General features: G+C 32.6%; 1 long non-coding RNA gene across 1 annotated transcript; it reads right to left on the reverse strand.

Moving 5' to 3' along the window:
* Positions 1 to 434: 434 nt before the first annotated feature.
* LOC145671529 (uncharacterized) lies at positions 435 to 18,460 on the reverse strand. Its single transcript, XR_014128524.1, has 3 exons — positions 17,296 to 18,460; positions 1,172 to 1,274; positions 435 to 504 (listed from the first exon to the last, which is right to left on the reverse strand). It is a non-coding gene; the product is annotated as an uncharacterized LOC145671529 (long non-coding RNA).
* Positions 18,461 to 18,901: the final 441 nt, after the last annotated feature.

An 18,901-nucleotide genomic window follows, 5' to 3' on the forward strand; every position in this document is an offset into this window, starting at 1 on the left:
TACATGTTTTTAAAAAATAAGTGTTGTATAGACGAAAATTTTAAGTAGTGATAAAAGTATTCTGTTTTCCTATCTTATTTCTTATTCTCTCGTATTATTTACAATAATATTCATCATATAAGAATTAAATGTAGGTTATAACTACTGGCATGTAACTTAAAACTATGATGTGTGCTACTATTCCGAGACAAATTGCATGCTACAGAAAAAAAACTTACATGTAAACATAAAATAAATTCAAGAGAAAAGAGGAATGCAAGAAAAAAATTAACTGTTGTTAACAAAAAAAAAACGTTACGCAAAACAAAATGCATGCTTTAAAATTTTTAAACTGCTACAACTTTATCTTACAAAAAATATTGCATGTGAAAAAATAATGTGTACTATGTAAAAATTCCTGGAGCAGACTTTATGATACTTACTTTAACTTCTGTGAACTTTGATACTTTGGAATTTCGTTCTAACTTCTCGTTACTAGTTTTCTGCAATCTCCAATCTGTTGTCCTGAAATAAAAGAAATATCACTTGTAAATTATTTTCTGATCATTTTTTTTAAAAGAAAACACTCGTAGAGTTGTGATCATTTTATTATATTGCTTCTTATTTCTTTTTTTTTATGTTTCGCTTCTTATTTTTATTGGTTCGTATGACAGAGCATACTCGTAAGAGCAGCTACGCTGCGAACGTACAAGTAAGTCGTGTTATTTTAAATAACACTCATTGTTAAAATGCTATCAATATTAGAATGTTTAATCAAACTAACTTAACCTCACTGAAACTAACCTTTTATTTTTCTATTTCTTATTTTTGTTGCTTCGCTTCCTGCGGAAGCTCTGTTTATTTGTTGGTTCGTTTGCTGTGCAAACTCGTTGTTAAATTTGAGTGTGAAAAAACTAAAATTCCTTTGCAACTTTACTTCACTTGTACGTATTGTAATCTGTGACTTGATTTCTCCTTTCCTTTGCAACCTATTGTACTACTAACAGATTCGTTTTCTACGAAAACTCTATTTATTGGTTCGTATGCTAGAGCATACTCGTAAGAGCAGCTACGCTGTGAACTTGTAAATAATTCGCTTCTTATTTCACTATTTCGTATTATTTTCAATAATATCCTTGCAGCAACATAATTGGTCTATTTAAGTAATTTATTACAAAGGAATAAAAAATACCTTTGGTAGCAGAAAATATCTTGCTCCTCTGGTACTTTTGCTGGTCACTTCTGATACTTTTAGTACTACACCAGTAATAATGCTACTTCCACAAAAGGATTACCTAAAATATAACATAACATATGCTGTAGTATATACTATATAGTATATATCCCTATGCTGAAGTATATATTTATATTGACATTATAGATATATCTATAACTATATATTTACATTAGATATAACTATATCTGTATATCTATATCTATCTATAACTATAACTATATCTATATCTATTTATATCTATCTACATTTATCTTATATGTTAGTATACTATATGGTATGCCTAATATAAGATAGAAGAATATGATATTGAGTGTATCTAAAGATATCTATTTTCTTAAATATGTATAAATCATTTGGTTCTGTTAGAATTAAATTTTCAAATATCAGTACTATAAGATACTAGGAAGAGGTGGATTTTGTTCAAGAAAAGGTATACAGGAGATGTCAATGCAGTTTTGATAAGTTATGAGTATTATAATGAGAGACCTAAAGGAAACATTTATAAAAAATGTCTTTGAAAACAGAGTACAAAAAACAATACAAAGAAAAAACAAACGCAGGCATAAGAAGAAAACATCACAAAAAAAACATGCATAAAGACAAATGACAAAACAACAAATTTGGATTATACACAAACAGAAAGCTTCTGTTATATACAGAAAGATAAAAAACATATGATAGCTAATGTCAAATAGCTTGGGTTAGGTTAAAGAAGATATAATAGCAGACAAACATCTTGAAAAATACCAGTAGTAGTGCTAATAATAGCAAATAGCAGCAGAAGCCAAGCAAGGAAAATACTAAACACAATAGAATAGTACTCAAGCATGTTAAGAAATTCCACTAGTAGTGCTAATAATACCAAATAGGAAAACAACCCAAGCAAGGAAAATACTAACCAGAATAAAATAGCAGACAATCATCTTGAGAAATATCACTAGTAGTGCTAATAATACCAAATAGCAGCAAAAGCCAAGCAACAAGTATACTAAACACAATGGAATAGCACCCAAACATCTTGAGAAATATCCCTAGTAGTGCTAATAATACCAAATAGCAGCAAAAGCCAAGCAACAAGTATACTAAACACAATGGTATAGCACCCAAACATCTTGAGAAATATCCCTAGTAGTGCTAATAATACCAAATAGCAGCAAAAGCCAAGCAACAAATATACTAAACACAATAGAATAGCAGCCAAATATCTTGAGAAATACCAGTAGTAGTGCTAATAATATCAAATAGCAGAAGAAACCAAGCAAGAAGTATACTAAACAGAATAAAATATCAGATCATCATCTTGAGAAATTCCGGTAGTACTGCTAATAATACCAACTAGGAGAACCCAGGCAAGGAAAATACTAAACATAATAGAATATCAGGCAATCATCTTGAAAAATTCCAGTAGTACTGCTAATAATATCAAATACCAGCAAAGCCAAGCAAGAAGTATACTAAACAGACAGATTAGCAAACAAGGGACATAAACTTTTCAAATAGCTTAAGATTAGTTCAGAATAGGAGCATTCCAAGAAAGAAAATCATGGATGAGCTTATTAATATCTTCATATTGACTAATTAACAAAACCTAGAAACTTTTACTTAGTATTATTTACAAGAAAAAATTAGGTAATACGCAGAACTAAAAATAATAAGTTACATTAAGAAAAATGAAGCGTACAAAGACAGAAATATCAAAGAAGTGAAAACTTAATTCAAAATAAAATACTCAGATCATCTAGGTTAGATCGTACTAAAAGCCATCAGATATGAGTTGCAACATGAGATCACTAAAGAAACCAAGCAAAAAAGATCTACCAAGCGCTACGAATGAAGTAACCATAGAAATAAATTAGAGCATCTTGAAACCAATTTAAAAACACATACTAGTAATAAAAAAGAGAAGCAGGAATAAGTTAACTGAAAATATAAAGTTTACTTAGAAGGCATGCTGTCAAAGTTAAGGTAAATTAAGTTGTAGTAGCATTAGGTTCCATAGGATCGCCAAACTCAAGCAAGAGAGGATACTATTTTGTAAGTGGTCTATAGAAAGAAATGGATGCAGAAAACTGAAAACAAATATTTTAAAATAGCAAAAGGTGAAATAGAATTTTAATACCGTAACACAAACAGCAAAGAAAAAGGATAAACAGAAAAATCAAGATAGATAACTACAAAGATATAGCTAAGTAGCTAAAGAGAAAAAATGAAAGATAGGTAACTACATAGAACTAGCTAAAGAGAGAGATGAAAAATGAAAGATAGGTAACTATATACAACTAGCTAACTAGCTGAAGAGAGAAATGAAAGATAGGTAACTACATAGAACTAGCTAAGTAGCTGAAGAGAGATAAAAGGTAGGTAACTACGTAGAACTAACTAACTAGCTGAAGAGAGAGATGAAAGATAGGTAACTACATGCATATACTAAGTAGCTGAAAAAAGGCATAAAAGAAAGATAAGTATACAGAACTAGCTAACTAGCTGAAGAGAAATGAAAGATAGGTAACTACATACATCTAACTAAGGAGCTGAAGAGAGACATAAAAGAAAGATAAGTATACAGAACTAGCTAAGTAATTGAAGAGATAGAGAAATTTTGGTTAGGCAAAGATAACATTACAAGAAAGAAAGTAGGCCGTATGTTAAGTCATTTACATTAGGATCTTTAAAAAAATTGAAAATAATTCATAATTATTGCTGTCAACCAGTTTTGGATGTCGAGCAAAACGGACATACAACAAATTAAGTTTTAGTTCAGACTAGGAAGTGATGTTTCAGTTGGGAAATCAAAGCAAATCGTAAATAAAATAAATTTAGTTTGCATTAGGAAATAAAATCAGGAACAGTAGTGGCTAACACAAAGTGGAAACTTGTAGGTAAGAAATCACGTAAGGAAAATTTCAGTTCATAGCAAGGACACAATAAGTGATAGCTATATTACTTTATCAGCAGTAATAGGTTATATTAAATTAAGAAATCATTTAAACCTACAGTACTAATTAAAAGAAAAGCTAAAAAAAACATAGTTGGAAGGACACAAGTTAGGGAAAGTTTAGTTAAAAGTCAAAAAATAGTAATGCCAAAGCTAGACAAACACGCTGGTAATACCAATAGATAAGAAAAAACCAAATTAATAAAGAACAACACTTAAATATCATGTCAAGGGAAATTTGTTCCGTAAAATTTGTAGTATCAATAAGCTTATTCAAATTAGTGTAAGTCACCGTCACCTCTTTATGGTTTTATCGGTATTACAACAATATTTCCGTTATTTTGCTTCTTTGTTTCACGCAATAATAGTACAATTAACTTTAGTGTGCAGTAACATTTCCTTGTAAGCAAATTCTCGTTCACTTGGTATACTAATCCAACATTTCGTAACGTTTCCTTATAATCCTATTTTCTTCATACTCACATTTCGTACAAGTCATTGCAACACAAACTGTGTCAATGACAAATCTCTTTACAGCGATTTGCGTTCTATAGATACATAATTACCCGCTTCCATAATTTTATTGTCCTATTGTTACTTTATACTAAGGATACTTAGAATAATATAGTATTACCGGAGTTTAGATAAGTTACCAAAAGTGTAAAATAGTCTAAATTTAGCAAAACAAGTGCAATCAAAATAAATATATGTGGTTCTTTATCCTCTATATAATGAAAGAATTTTTTAATGTTCAACAATTAGGCGCAAACAACGTTCAAAAAAGCAAGGCAAGTGTATAACTGCTGCTAATTAGAATCCTGTCGGCCATAAGCCAATAAAAGTTTCATGCCCCCCCCCCAAAAAAAAAATACTATGTACCACGGCACTAATAGATGATAAGGTACAAGCTAAACCAATAAAAGGAAAACAAAAGATTCAATATCTAGACGCAGTCAACAAAGAGTAAATCTTAGGTGACATTTTTCTCCATGCTCGCATTTTGCAATATGTATGCTTCACATTTTCCCCTTGCAACGCCAAATAATCAGCTAAAATTAAAAAGTAAACACAGTCAAACTACAGTCCCTTCGTTTTCATTTCTGCATCCCTTTGTTCCATACCAATCATAATCTTCTCCACACCCACATTTCAAAGGTTTGCCATGCATTGTCCACTAAAACAACGCATAAATCTAATAATCATTAGATTACATTTTATCCTAATTTCTCAATTCCTTCATTTTTTAAAAACCAAGTTCTATTAGTCACAATAAATGAATTAGTTTCCAAACATGAACAATCTTTCTCCGTCCCCATCAAAATGTCCTTAACATCGTTTCAATGCATCTCATAAGTAAAACTCTGTTCATTCCCTGCTCTAACAATTCCTTATTGGTTCAGTGCAAACTATCACGAATCTATCAAAAATTACCAAACTTCTTACATAAGTTGCAACAAATAATGGTTCCCAAATGCAATGCTAACAAGCCTCCTCGCAAATTTTCAATTCCCTCCTTTCTTATTAGCGCCTAAAAGTATTATATGCAAATATTACTTTCCAATAAGGACTTGCATACATCTCTTCCCCTCCGTTCCTGTCTTTTGATACTCTTGAAGAAAGGTGTAAATACTTTCCAAGTTAGACTTCCTAACTTTCTTTGCAATATACCAACGTAACTATAATATGTAACGTACGTTTACAATAGAGATGAAAAGTACGATAATTAAAATTTATATGTATGATATTTCTCCACAGAGGAGTTTCCAACCCTGCATGTCTGCTGATAGCTGAGCACGAGGGCCGACTCCGCCATTCCTGTTGAATCGTGGTAGCTGTGTACATCACCAAATTGAGGAAAGGATGAATGGACTGCACGTATACCAAAATTACTTTTGTTTCGGGAATTAGTAACATATTTTCTTCGAAGAGAGTATTTTTGCGAGTATTTAGTTTCTTTCTTTACGTTCGGTATTATTAACGTTTCGTGGCGAATTATGTTGCATTTTTCTTTTTTTCCGAATTTGATTAAAACCGAGAGAATGAGGGAGTTGTCGAGCAAGGTGTATGCCTGAACGAGTGATTGGTAAGTGTTATTTTATTTTCTTTAAATTTTGATTCAGTTGTATTTTTTTTTTTTCTGTCTGTCCAATGTTGTGTTGTTTTTGTGATTAGTTGGGTAGACTGGATTGAATGGAGGAGCGTGTGCGTGTGTGTGTGACACTCGCGGAACGAGGTATTTCTTTTTTTCTTTTTTTTTCCCTTGGGCTGTTGAATAGCTGGTACGTTGGTCGCGGTTTATGTTAAGACGTGCTATCGGAATATTTCATTCAGTATCTTTTGTGCATAAGTGTTATTTGAGGCCCATTCATTCTTTCTCCAATTTAATTTTTTTTTTTTTAAAAAAAGAAATCTTACCACTCGGAAAGTATCACCAATGAATAAAAATTTTCTTGATTTAAAGAAATCTTGTATTTTGTTAAGAAAATAAAATTGTTGTTAGATTTTTGTTAATTTGAAATCCTAGTTTCTTTAAAAAAAAAATAAAAATCCAATACTCTCATCAAACTTCAATGATCTACACAAGCTCCAACCTGTAATCTCTCTTCCCGTTTCTGATTCCTTGTTGTATTCTTGTTTCTGAGGTGCGGGTTTAGATCAACCTTACTCAGGAATGGGGGTACCACTTGGATTAGATTGGGGGAGGGAGGTTGCAAGGTAAGTTCAACAGGAATGATTAATTTGGAATAATTATCCAAATTGATGGGAGCATTGGATAGAAAGGTGATACTAGAAGTTCTTAAATATAGGGTGGTTCATTTGTATAAAAGAAAAATTAAATTAAATCATTAGTATATCAGTTTGTATTGATGAGTGGTGATTTCTCGGTCATTAAAAACAGTGAATGTCGGTCACTTCTCTGTGGGAAACGAATATCAAAAGAAAGTAATAAGGCTAATGTATACTAGGCACGATATTAGGATAAATGACTTTGTATAGTATATTTGTAAAGTCATTCCTTATTTTCGAGATAGTGAAGCGTACGTTTGTAATTTGGTGGTTATTAAATATTCCCCCCCCCCTCTTGAAAAAGGATTTAAAAAAAAAAAAAAAAAAAATTTTTTCTCTTCTTTTTTGAATTTGTTAGTACGTATTATTGAATGCCGATCGATTGAGAATCCTAAGAGTGTAGAGTGTAATTATTTAATGTATTTTTGTGTATCTAGTAGAGTAAGTAGTGTGAGTAGAAAATTAAATTTATATTTATTGTTTGCCTATATTGTTTTGTGTAATGAAATGGAATCGCGAGACGAATCAGTATATATAAATATGCCCGATGATGTTTTTACTGTAGATCAAACGGGATATTCATATTTGAGTAGTATACCTTCAGGTTCGTCGGTACCTTTTCGAAGTACTGAAAGAAGTCTGCATAGTGAGAGTAATAGAATGTTCGGATTTAACTCGCAAATGGCGACAAGGGGATCTAGCGATATGCTTGAAACGCCTACGGTATGCGGAATTAGTGATTTTAACCCTTGTTATACTGGAAATCCTCCATTGTGGCAGGAAAATTCGTGGCAGAGTAATCAAAATTTTGGAAATATGAATAATTTTGGATATCGTATGCCTAGTTTTAGTAATCCAACTCCTAGAAGACTATCTGTACACTTTGATGAGAGTAGTATAGTTAATCCTCAGATTAGAATAGGAGCTGTTCCACAAGTCCCAGAACAAAGTAGATTTCCTAGATTTCCATTGGAAGTTGGTCCTTCTAATAGGATAGATCAACGTACTATTAATAGGTCAATGTCAGATCAGGGACATGTATATGAAGGGAATATAGGAAATAGGGAATTTCCTAATAGATACGAAAATGAATCAGTTCGCCAGGTTCAAAGTAGAGACGATAATGTAGAAATATCATCATTAGGTTGTGTAGGAAATTCTGTACCTTGGTCTAGATTGGATGAAAAGCAGGTTATTAATTATAATTTTAAGAAAATTTCTGGAATTTTGGATGGCCGATTCCGTGAATTTAGTAATGTAAATGGGCATAATAGTTTTATTGTTTTTGATTTCTTGCTGCGAATCCAGGAGATCCTAAGTGATTCCTATTATCCTTTAGGTATGGTTTTAATGGCTTCATCAGTAAAGTGCAGTGGAGAATTTTTAAAAGAAATGCAAACTGCTATGTTATCGAATATCCCCTGGGAGAATTTGAAAGATCGTTTAATGACGAAATTTGTTACGCCTGTAGTGAGGAGTTCGTTAATTGCGGACCGAATTTATAGAAAAATGGGAGTTCATGAATTAGTAGAACACTATATTGATTCTGTAGTAAATGCTTCGAAATTATTAAATTTTACGAGATCTGAGATGGAATTAATGTCCATAATTGTAAATGGTTTAAATCCTGCGATTAAATTTAAATGCTTAGGCAACACTATTCCGAGTAGTTTGGAGGAATTGCGTAGGAAAGTATTTGAATATCAACAGTATAAGTGTTCTAAAGTTGAATATAGTAGGTTAGCAAGTAAAGAAAATAAAGATAAAAAATATGTAAGTAATTATAGCTCCCATAATTTGAAAGAGAGTCGCGCTGATAATAAGTTTGATGTAACTCACAAGGGAAGGACTCCAAGTGATGGTTGTGTAAATACAGGTAAACAAAGAAATAAATATGAAAATAAGTTTAGGAATAAAAATTGGAAAGAAAGTAATGTACAGTCGGGAACAAATAGGCGGAATTTTGGGTTTGGTGATTCCAATGCTATAAAAGTGGTACCATCTGTTGCTCAAAATAAAACGGCACCCTTGGTGAGTGGTCGTGTGAATGGGGTGAATGTGAAAATATATATTGATACAGGCAGCTCTTTTAATTTTGTCTCTGGCGAATTGTTAGAAAAACTTAAAATAAATCCGAAACAATCGAAAGAAGTTCAACTTTTTGAAGTGGCTACTGCTGCTGGTAAATTAGTTTCGAACAAAGAAATTACGTTGAACATTGAGGTGGCAGGAGTTAAACAAGCAGTGTGTTTTCGTGTGGTGGATCCGTTCCCGTGTAGTATTTTGCTAGGCATTCCATATTTGAAAGCTTTACAAGCAAAGGTAGATTTGGTCAATGACATACTTTGGTTACGCGATGGATTGCGACGAACATCTATACAATGGTTAACAGAGGGAACCTCGACTTCAGTTCATTTTTCATATAATGGACGAAGTGATTTAACTCGAGGAGATCAGCTGTCCGCATATATTTATATGTGTTTACGTCCTTCTCAAAATAAGGGAACACAGTTCTACCGAAATTTAGTTTTTAAAAATTTATTAGAAACCAGTGTTCAGTGTAATCGGTCATTGGAGGAAATAGAGGAAAAATTATTGACTATACCTAGCAGTAGTGATAGGTCAGGAGAGTTGTCAGGCCATTCTAGGAAGACTACTAAAAATATTTATAGTCCGCAAGTATCAGCGGAGAGTGATAGAACATATGACCGAATGCGATCTCCATTGCAATCGAAGATGAGATTGACATCGGATGATGTGGTTGGCCAGTGTACACCATCAGTAGGAAAAATCTTGTCTGGTGATCGAGATGTCCAGTCACGAAATTATAGTAATGAGTTTAAATTAGAACTAGTGAATCCGGTGGAGGATTACTTGTCGATTAATAGAACGGGATTGAGATCCGGTGAATTAGATGGCCATTCACAAATAGAATCTAGTATGTTGAACTTAGAAGGAAGTGATATATATAGACAGGGACGGAATGAAGAAGTTAACCCTAAATTGATGGAAAATCAATTTCGAATTTTTACTCAGGGGTTTACATCAGGTGATAGTGGTGGCCAGTCTCATATTAATAATGATAAACCTAGATCAGGCGATATGATTGACTTATTTTCAACTCGGTATGTGCCAGTTAACTTTAGTGATCGGAATGATGACATCCAAAATCAAGTCGAAGGGTTCACATCGGGAGATCATGGTGACCAATTCATGGAATCTGATGTGAGGTTGAGATCAATACGTCGTAATGGCCAGTTTTATAAATCAAAAGAGGACTCCTTACGAGATAATTTTCAGGATAAAGCATTTAATAACATCGATGGGTTTAAATCAGGAGACGTGCTTGGCCATTATACAGGATCTCAGAATTTAACATCGGGAACCATGGGAGATCATATGAGAAGACAATGTGAACAGTTAAGGTTACAAGAGACAATTAATTCTTCAGATCAGGGTTTAAATGGATTTAAGTCTGTGAATAGGGATGGCCATTTGGAAAAATTGAGTTGTCCTTTAACATCTGGAGGTCTGGATAACCATGTTCCAGGATTAGATATACCTAGTACCTCTGGTGACTTAGTTGGCCAATGGATGAAAATCGATAAGCAGATTAGATCGGTTGACAAGGGTGACCAAAACAATTTTAAGATTAACATAGTGAGTTCGGAAAGGAATTTGAATTCCAATTTAGAAACTAGTGAGGTGCAACACGTGGATTGTTCGGATAAACAACAATTATCGGATAATAAGTCTGATATTTCGGATATCGATGAACAATTTTCACATCGATTTAATAAATTATTGCGCATGATGAATAGACCTTCTCAGGACGACACCTCAGGAGAGAAACCTATAATTACGCAGGTGGAAAACTCTCACACACAGAGGGAAAAACCAAATGAAAGGACTTTGCCCACAAGTCCTAAGGATAGTGATTGGGATCACCTAGACCCTGAAGTTCAGCAATTTGTTGACGACCTAAGAGCTAATTATTCTGATGTTATTACATCAAAAATAGGATGTTTGAGAGATTATGAATGTAAAATATATTTGAAAGATCAAAAGCCATTTCGACATAATCCCTTTCCGATTCCTAAACAAAAACAAAAAATTTTTGATGACCTTATAAAGAAATTAATAGATGAAGGTATTATTGAGGAAACTGATTGTTCCGAATATGGCAGCAGTTGTTTCTTAGTTAAGAATCGGGATGGCAGTCATAGACTTGTTGGTAATTATACTCAAGCGAATTCTATGATCTTAGGGGATGTTTTTCCGACTCCTAATATGGAAGAATGTTTGGCTAGTTTAGCTGGTTGCCGTTTCTTTTCCAGACTGGACTTGTCCAAAGCATACCACCAAATTCGCATTAGTGAAGAGTCTAGGTCGATTACAACAATCGTTACTCCTAAGGGATGTTATAGATTTATCCGTGTACCAATGGGAATAAAGACTGGTAGTAATTTATTAGCTCGAGCTATGACCAAAATCTTAGGAGATTTAGAAAATGAAGGAGTAAAGATATTTTATGATGACATATTGTGTGCTCATTCAGATTTTGAACAACATAGAAGGGTAGTTCAAAAGGTATTAAATCGTTTAAGAAAACATGGGTTAACAATCTCACAGGAAAAATCTTATTTTTGTAAAAAGAAAATTATGTATCTAGGATTCTTAGTCGACGGTGATTCAATTCAAATTGATCCAACTCGAATCCTGGCAATTAAAAATATGCCTCCTCCTAAAAATAGAAAAGGTTTAATGAGATTCTTAGGGGTAATAAATTTTTTGGCTAAGTTTTTGCCAAATGTACAAGATATATTGGCTCCTCTTACTGATTTGAGATCACCTAAGAAACCCTTTAAATGGGAAAGGGAACAACAAAGAGCCTTTGAAGAGATAAAAGAGTTATTATCTACACATGCTATCTTAAAGACACCTGATTTAAGTAAGCCTTTTTTCGTCTATGTCGATGGGTGTGGTAAAAGTATAGGTGGATGGATAGGTCAATTAGATGCAAATAATAACGTAAGACCTGTGGCATATTATTCAAAAAAATTAAGTGAACCAGATCGACATCGGTCAATATACGAGATAGAGTTTATTAGTTTGGTGAAAACCATTACTCGTTTTAAACATTATTTAGTTAATCATTTTGTAGTCTATACGGACAATAAATCTTTAAGTTGGATATTAGGAAACCCTAAAAGACTATTAAAGTATGGACCATTAGTTGAACAACTGTGTAGTTTTGATTTTACTATTCACCATATTAGATCAGGTGATAATAAGTTAGCTGATTTATTATCACGTCTTTATGATCCCGTAGACTATGATCTAACAGAATCAGGTTTGGGAAGTAAAATTAGAGAAAGTAATTTAGCTATGGTAAATATTTGGAAACATCCATTCGCTCATAAACCAATTTCAGAATCACAAAGATCCGATCCAGAATTGAATCAAATCATTAAGAAAATTGAATCAGGCCAAGTAGTAGAGAATTACTTAATTAGTGATAAATTGCTAGTAAAGAAAACTAAAGCGGTTTCAAACCCTTATAAAATTGTAGTTCCTGACAGTTTGAAAAGAGGTATTATGGAATACTATCATAATGAACAGCTAACAGGTGGACATTCAGGAATTCGGAGAACACTAGCTAAAATACTTAAAAGGTATACTTGGTCGAAAGTAATTGAGGAGGTAAATGAGTTTGTAAAATCTTGTGAAATCTGTCAAAAGGTAAAAGAGTGTAATAAAAGGAAAATGGGTGAATTAGGATCCAAAGTCATTAGTCGTATAGATCAGAACTGGATGTGCGATCTAGCTGGTCCTTTGCCACGATCTAAAGGCTTTAAATATCTTTTGATTTGTGTAGATAACGCATCTCGTTTCGTTATGTTAGAAAAATTATCAAATTTAAATGCTAGAATAGTTGTTAATAAACTGTATGAATTATTTTGTAAATATGCGTTTCCAGAGACGTTGTCAACGGATAACGCAAGTATATTTACATCAGAAACCTTCAAGAGTTTTATGTATAGTGTTGGTATTAAACATATCAGGCTTTCGCCTTATCACGCTGAGGCGAATATATCTGAAAGATTCATTAAAACATTAAAGGCGACGCTTAGGGCTTATTATTCAGAACGACAAACTGATTGGGCGAAGAATATTTACGAGTTACAATATAGCTTAAATATTTGTGAACATTCGGGTTTGAAGGCAGCACCTAATGAATTGTATTATGGTCGACCGTTTAACACCCCTTTAGAAAATCATTGGTGCGTGTCCGATCAGGATGTAAACAAAAAAGATCAAGCTCAGATTTGGAAATTAGCAATAGAAAATATGAAAAGATCATGGCAAACTCGTAAGAAAATATTTGAAAAACAAAGGCAACCTGTATATGTTAATGTAGGAGATTTAATATTAGTTAAATCGCATGTAAAGAGTTCCCTTAGTGATAAGACAACTAAAGGCCTGGCGAATAAATGGATAGGGCCCTATACTATTGAGAGGTTTCTTACGAAGAATACTATTTTAGCAGTGAATCCAAATAACGAAAAGGAGTATAAGAGAGCTCATGTATCGGAAATAAAGAAATATTTTGCCAGAAGGAATCAAGATGGATCAATAAATAATGTGGGGAATGACTAAAAGACTAGAAGAAAATAGAATAGACTAATTTAGATTAGATAAGATTAATTTACTTATGTTGTTATTAATGACTTGTCTTATATTTCCAGTGGGATTCAAATCTTATCAGAATGTCCTAGGTAACTCGGTATTGACAGAAGCTTGGCCAAGCAGAACTCTAATTAGAGAAATTATAATGGACCATGGTGACATTTAATTAAAGATTATGTAGATTGTCTAAATTTTGTAAATTTATGATATATTCATGTGCAAAAATTAAAGATTGAATAGATTGGAATTTGTAAAAATTTGCATTTTTCCTGAATTTGAGAGATATTGAGAATTTTTAATTTTTAAGTAGTTTATTAAATAGTAAATTCAATAATTGAATTAGAGTAAATTAATTAAAGAATAATTTAAAATTTATATATATATATTTGAGAAAAGTATTTGTTCAGTTAAAGAATTAAACTTAGAGATTGATTAATAAGAGTAAAAAAAAAATTGTTTCAATTTTTTTTTTTCTCACACAGGCGGTCAATTGTAACGTACGTTTACAATAGAGATGAAAAGTACGATAATTAAAATTTATATGTATGATATTTCTCCACAGAGGAGTTTCCAACCCTGCATGTCTGCTGATAGCTGAGCACGAGGGCCGACTCCGCCATTCCTGTTGAATCGTGGTAGCTGTGTACATCACCAAATTGAGGAAAGGATGAATGGACTGCACGTATACCAAAATTACTTTTGTTTCGGGAATTAGTAACATATTTTCTTCGAAGAGAGTATTTTTGCGAGTATTTAGTTTCTTTCTTTACGTTCGGTATTATTAACGTTTCGTGGCGAATTATGTTGCATTTTTCTTTTTTTCCGAATTTGATTAAAACCGAGAGAATGAGGGAGTTGTCGAGCAAGGTGTATGCCTGAACGAGTGATTGGTAAGTGTTATTTTATTTTCTTTAAATTTTGATTCAGTTGTATTTTTTTTTTTTTCTGTCTGTCCAATGTTGTGTTGTTTTTGTGATTAGTTGGGTAGACTGGATTGAATGGAGGAGCGTGTGCGTGTGTGTGTGACACTCGCGGAACGAGGTATTTCTTTTTTTCTTTTTTTTTCCCTTGGGCTGTTGAATAGCTGGTACGTTGGTCGCGGTTTATGTTAAGACGTGCTATCGGAATATTTCATTCAGTATCTTTTGTGCATAAGTGTTATTTGAGGCCCATTCATTCTTTCTCCAATTTAATTTTTTTTTTTTAAAAAAAGAAATCTTACCACTCGGAAAGTATCACCAATGAATAAAAATTTTCTTGATTTAAAGAAATCTTGTATTTTGTTAAGAAAATAAAATTGTTGTTAGATTTTTGTTAATTTGAAATCCTAGTTTCTTTAAAAAAAAAATAAAAATCCAATACTCTCATCAAACTTCAATGATCTACACAAGCTCCAACCTGTAATCTCTCTTCCCGTTTCTGATTCCTTGTTGTATTCTTGTTTCTGAGGTGCGGGTTTAGATCAACCTTACTCAGGAATGGGGGTACCACTTGGATTAGATTGGGGGAGGGAGGTTGCAAATAGTTATTATAATTAGTGCGGCTTAGCAGAATGAACATTATTATCTAAATTCCATTCGGTCTCCTCCTGATCTTCCAAAGAAAAAAAATGTACAGAAATTCAGTTTTAGTTAGCTGCATTAGTTGCCAAAGATTATAATCTAATATTGTTTCAAAGAAACACATATATTTTTTTTTCAAGATGGGCAGGGTAATGCGTAAATAACACAATATTCTTCCTACCAAACAAGTAAGGCAATCCTACATTTTCCTGCTCCATACAATAAACAAAAAAACAAGTCCTGCTCCCAACAGAAATTCCAGCTACTATTATTTAAAATTTCCATCCCACCGTCGCTATCTCATATAGCCAAAGTATATAAAATGCTCCACATCTTAGTCAAGAGCAATATTATTTTTAAAAGAACCCAAATTATGACATTAAAACTACCTTTTGTGTCTGCAGTACATCCAACTAATACAACACGTAGCCTAAAACATATTTTCACGCCATATTATACTTAAAGAAATTCTTTCACGCCCTACCAAATCACATTAAAGTGAAAACAGTACTAAATATTAGCAATAAGTTTCTTTATCTCTTTTCCACGTCTTTCTGCAATTCTATTTATTTTTTACAGAGTAGGCCTCAATTAATATTTTTGAGGTTCTGAAGCTAAGTAGTCAATATATCGCGTAAATTTTCTTTGTTATTTCATAGGCTTATCGACCATAATATTTTAATGTGTTCCATATTCATTATTAACGAACAGTTAAATGCATATATATACTATAGTGTAACACACAAGTGTCAAATACACCCCCGCCTCACAAAAAAGTATCGGTAGTGAAAAAATACTTAACTATAATAATACCGCAATCGAAAAGAAAATAGCATCAGTCTATAATATAGTAACAGTATTAAAGAAACAAATTTTGGGAGGAGCCTGAAGCCTAGGGGTCCAGAGCTTGGCTCTGTTCATCATTGTAGCATCACATTTAAACAGTTATAAACATTGATTCATTTCTTCAAATATTACATCTACTATAAGTTCTTTCCATGCATTCTTATCATGCAAGCCAAGCCACAATTCAGTCTCAATTATTTTATATTCCCGGCATTTAGTACACTTGTTACGGGTAAAATATAATACGTATATCCGCTTTAAAAATGCCCTTACAGAGTAATTCTCCCAAAACAGTATCTGACGTAATACTAAATCAGTTCCAAACAATGTCATACTTTAACTACATTCTATATATACTATGATCTCACTTTCCACAATGTAGTTAAGGAAAGAAGGCCACAAACATAGATGATCTTCTCCCTACACTTTCAAAATACAAATATAAATCCAAAAAATTCACTTCTACTTCTTCTCATAAATCGTATATTGTTGCTATAAAACTGGCATTACTCCTGTCTTCGATTAATTTCCAGAGTAAGCACTAAAAAATTTAGGTCTATGTACAATAACCAGTAAGTCTTTCCAACAGTGGCGGCTCTTAAGGCCCCATTTTTAAAATCCTGTCTTTATTTAATTAAAAAACAAACAATAGGTGCTCCGTAAAACTTCCGCTTGTGCTTCCTTATATATAATACAATACAGGTTCCGTCTCCTCACTGTTAAAATACGCAAAATCAAAACAGCTATAATAATAATAATAATAATAATAATAATAATAATAATAATAATAATAATAATAATAATAATAATAATAATAGATCTTCTTTCTTACTAACCGGATAACATACGGACATAACAAATCTCGGACTAGTTCTAGCAAAAGCTTAAATTTCACTTTAGGTCCACGTCTCATATAGCCTCAGTATTGAGCAATAGTTAACTACTGTAGTACATTAATTCTTACTAGTCTTCATTCATCTTCCAACATTATCTGTATTTTAGTTTTAATCACAAGTTCCAAAGTTAACCAAAACTAAAACAAAATATTTCAGTTCTCCTTGTATTTACACTACGCAAATGCGTAATGGTACCTACGTTTCATATTGTTTTCCCACTCCCTCTAATAGTATCATCAACAAAACGTCATTCCATATAAAGGTAAATACGTTATCTTAATTCTAGTATATTCAAGTGTAATGCATTCTGTATTGCGCTAACAACGCAACTTAACTAAATTAATAAAAAAAATAATAACTTACCTTTTCTCCTTCAAACTTCAGGCGTGAAACAACGTCTTCCACAAACACACGAAAAATCAAGTATGAGTTTAACTTCCTTTTGCTCAAATCTTATATAGGGGAAACGGAAAAAGAAAAAAAATACACGTGTGGCCGTCTTTTGTTCATTCAATCTACCTTACAAAGAAACCCTACTACAATAACCCACGGTCAAGTTCTGTTCCCACAGTAATACAAAAAACGTTTCACCCAAAAGCATTTTTAACATTCTTTTGTTAACAAAAGTCAACTCAACAGTACAATACGGTAAATAATCACTTTTTATTTTCAATACTTTTGAAAATGTTCTCTTCCAAGTTTCAATACATATATCTGCACTCTGGGGGGCAGTACCTTGTTAGGGTGTTGGAAAATAAATCTTATTATGTTTCTTTTTTCTCTTTTTTCTTTTTAAATAGTAAAGGTTACACGAGTGAACCACAAACAATTTTTGTACTTTGGAAAGAAAAACTTTCTCCAGTTCAAGTCAAAAGGACACGGACATGATATATATTTTTCTTTACTATGTTCAATTCTTAACAAACTAAAAGTTACAATAAGAATAGCTTCTTCTATTCAAACACGGGTATCTTTCATTTCACAAAATGTTTCATTCTCTCAAAGTGATCTATTTTAGCCATCTCACATGCAGGTGTTACAAATCCAAGTCATTCTATATGTCTCCCTTAAAAACAAAAATACACAAAAAAACTGTATCTCCTTGCCTTTTCAAATCCGTGTGGTCTTTTCTTTAAGAGTCACATAAATTTGGTCTACTGACATTAACTAAAATTCTTCTTCAGGTGAACAAAATGACTTAAACTTCCAGAAAATCAATACAATGATTTGCAGCGTCCTGTGTTCCCATTCAAACTCGCGTCAAGCAACAGTCTCAATTATTTCTCAAAGAAACAGGCGTTCTTAAAATTTCCAAATGTTTTCTCAAACAATAGCGCTCATTTCCGTACTCGTCTTGTTACAACCAACCTCTAGGCAATCTAAAAAAAAAGTCCCTAAACATATATCAGACCTTCGTGTCAAACGATAACAATGTCCAAAATTTCTCGCTTCCAAGTCAAAAAAATAACAATATATCCTTCACCAAGTGTATGTCACAGATGTTCCAATACTTGGAATTTTAACTACATGTATTCTCTCTCTGTCATGGCCAAAATACAATGTCTGTCAAACAATAATCTTCTAGGTATAAAATATTGTCTTCCGCTAATACACGTGTGCATGTTTCAACCACCCAGCACTAAATCCAAACTCTTACAAATCTCATAAATTCTCAATAATATGGTTCAAGAAATGTCAAACCACTTTTAGCTCCTCTCCTTTCATCCGCAAACAAAAAAAAAAAAGTGTTCCCATGTAATTCAAAAAAATTCCAAAAGTGGGCATGTCACCCTCAATATTTCACTTCCTCCCCGCGTCGGCAAAATATATTTGCTTTCTGTAAGCTTTTACGCAACATACAATGAAAACCGTCTAGTTCAACAAACAAATCTTTCGTAATTCTCAAAATAGATGGAAGCACTGTTCTTTTCTTCCTTTTTATATAAAATATTTTAGTCAGCTAAAATAT

Source organism: Thermobia domestica, chromosome 2 (genome assembly GCF_964235325.1).
Source record: "Thermobia domestica chromosome 2, izTheDome1.hap1.1, whole genome shotgun sequence".
NCBI lineage: Eukaryota > Metazoa > Arthropoda > Insecta > Zygentoma > Lepismatidae > Thermobia > Thermobia domestica.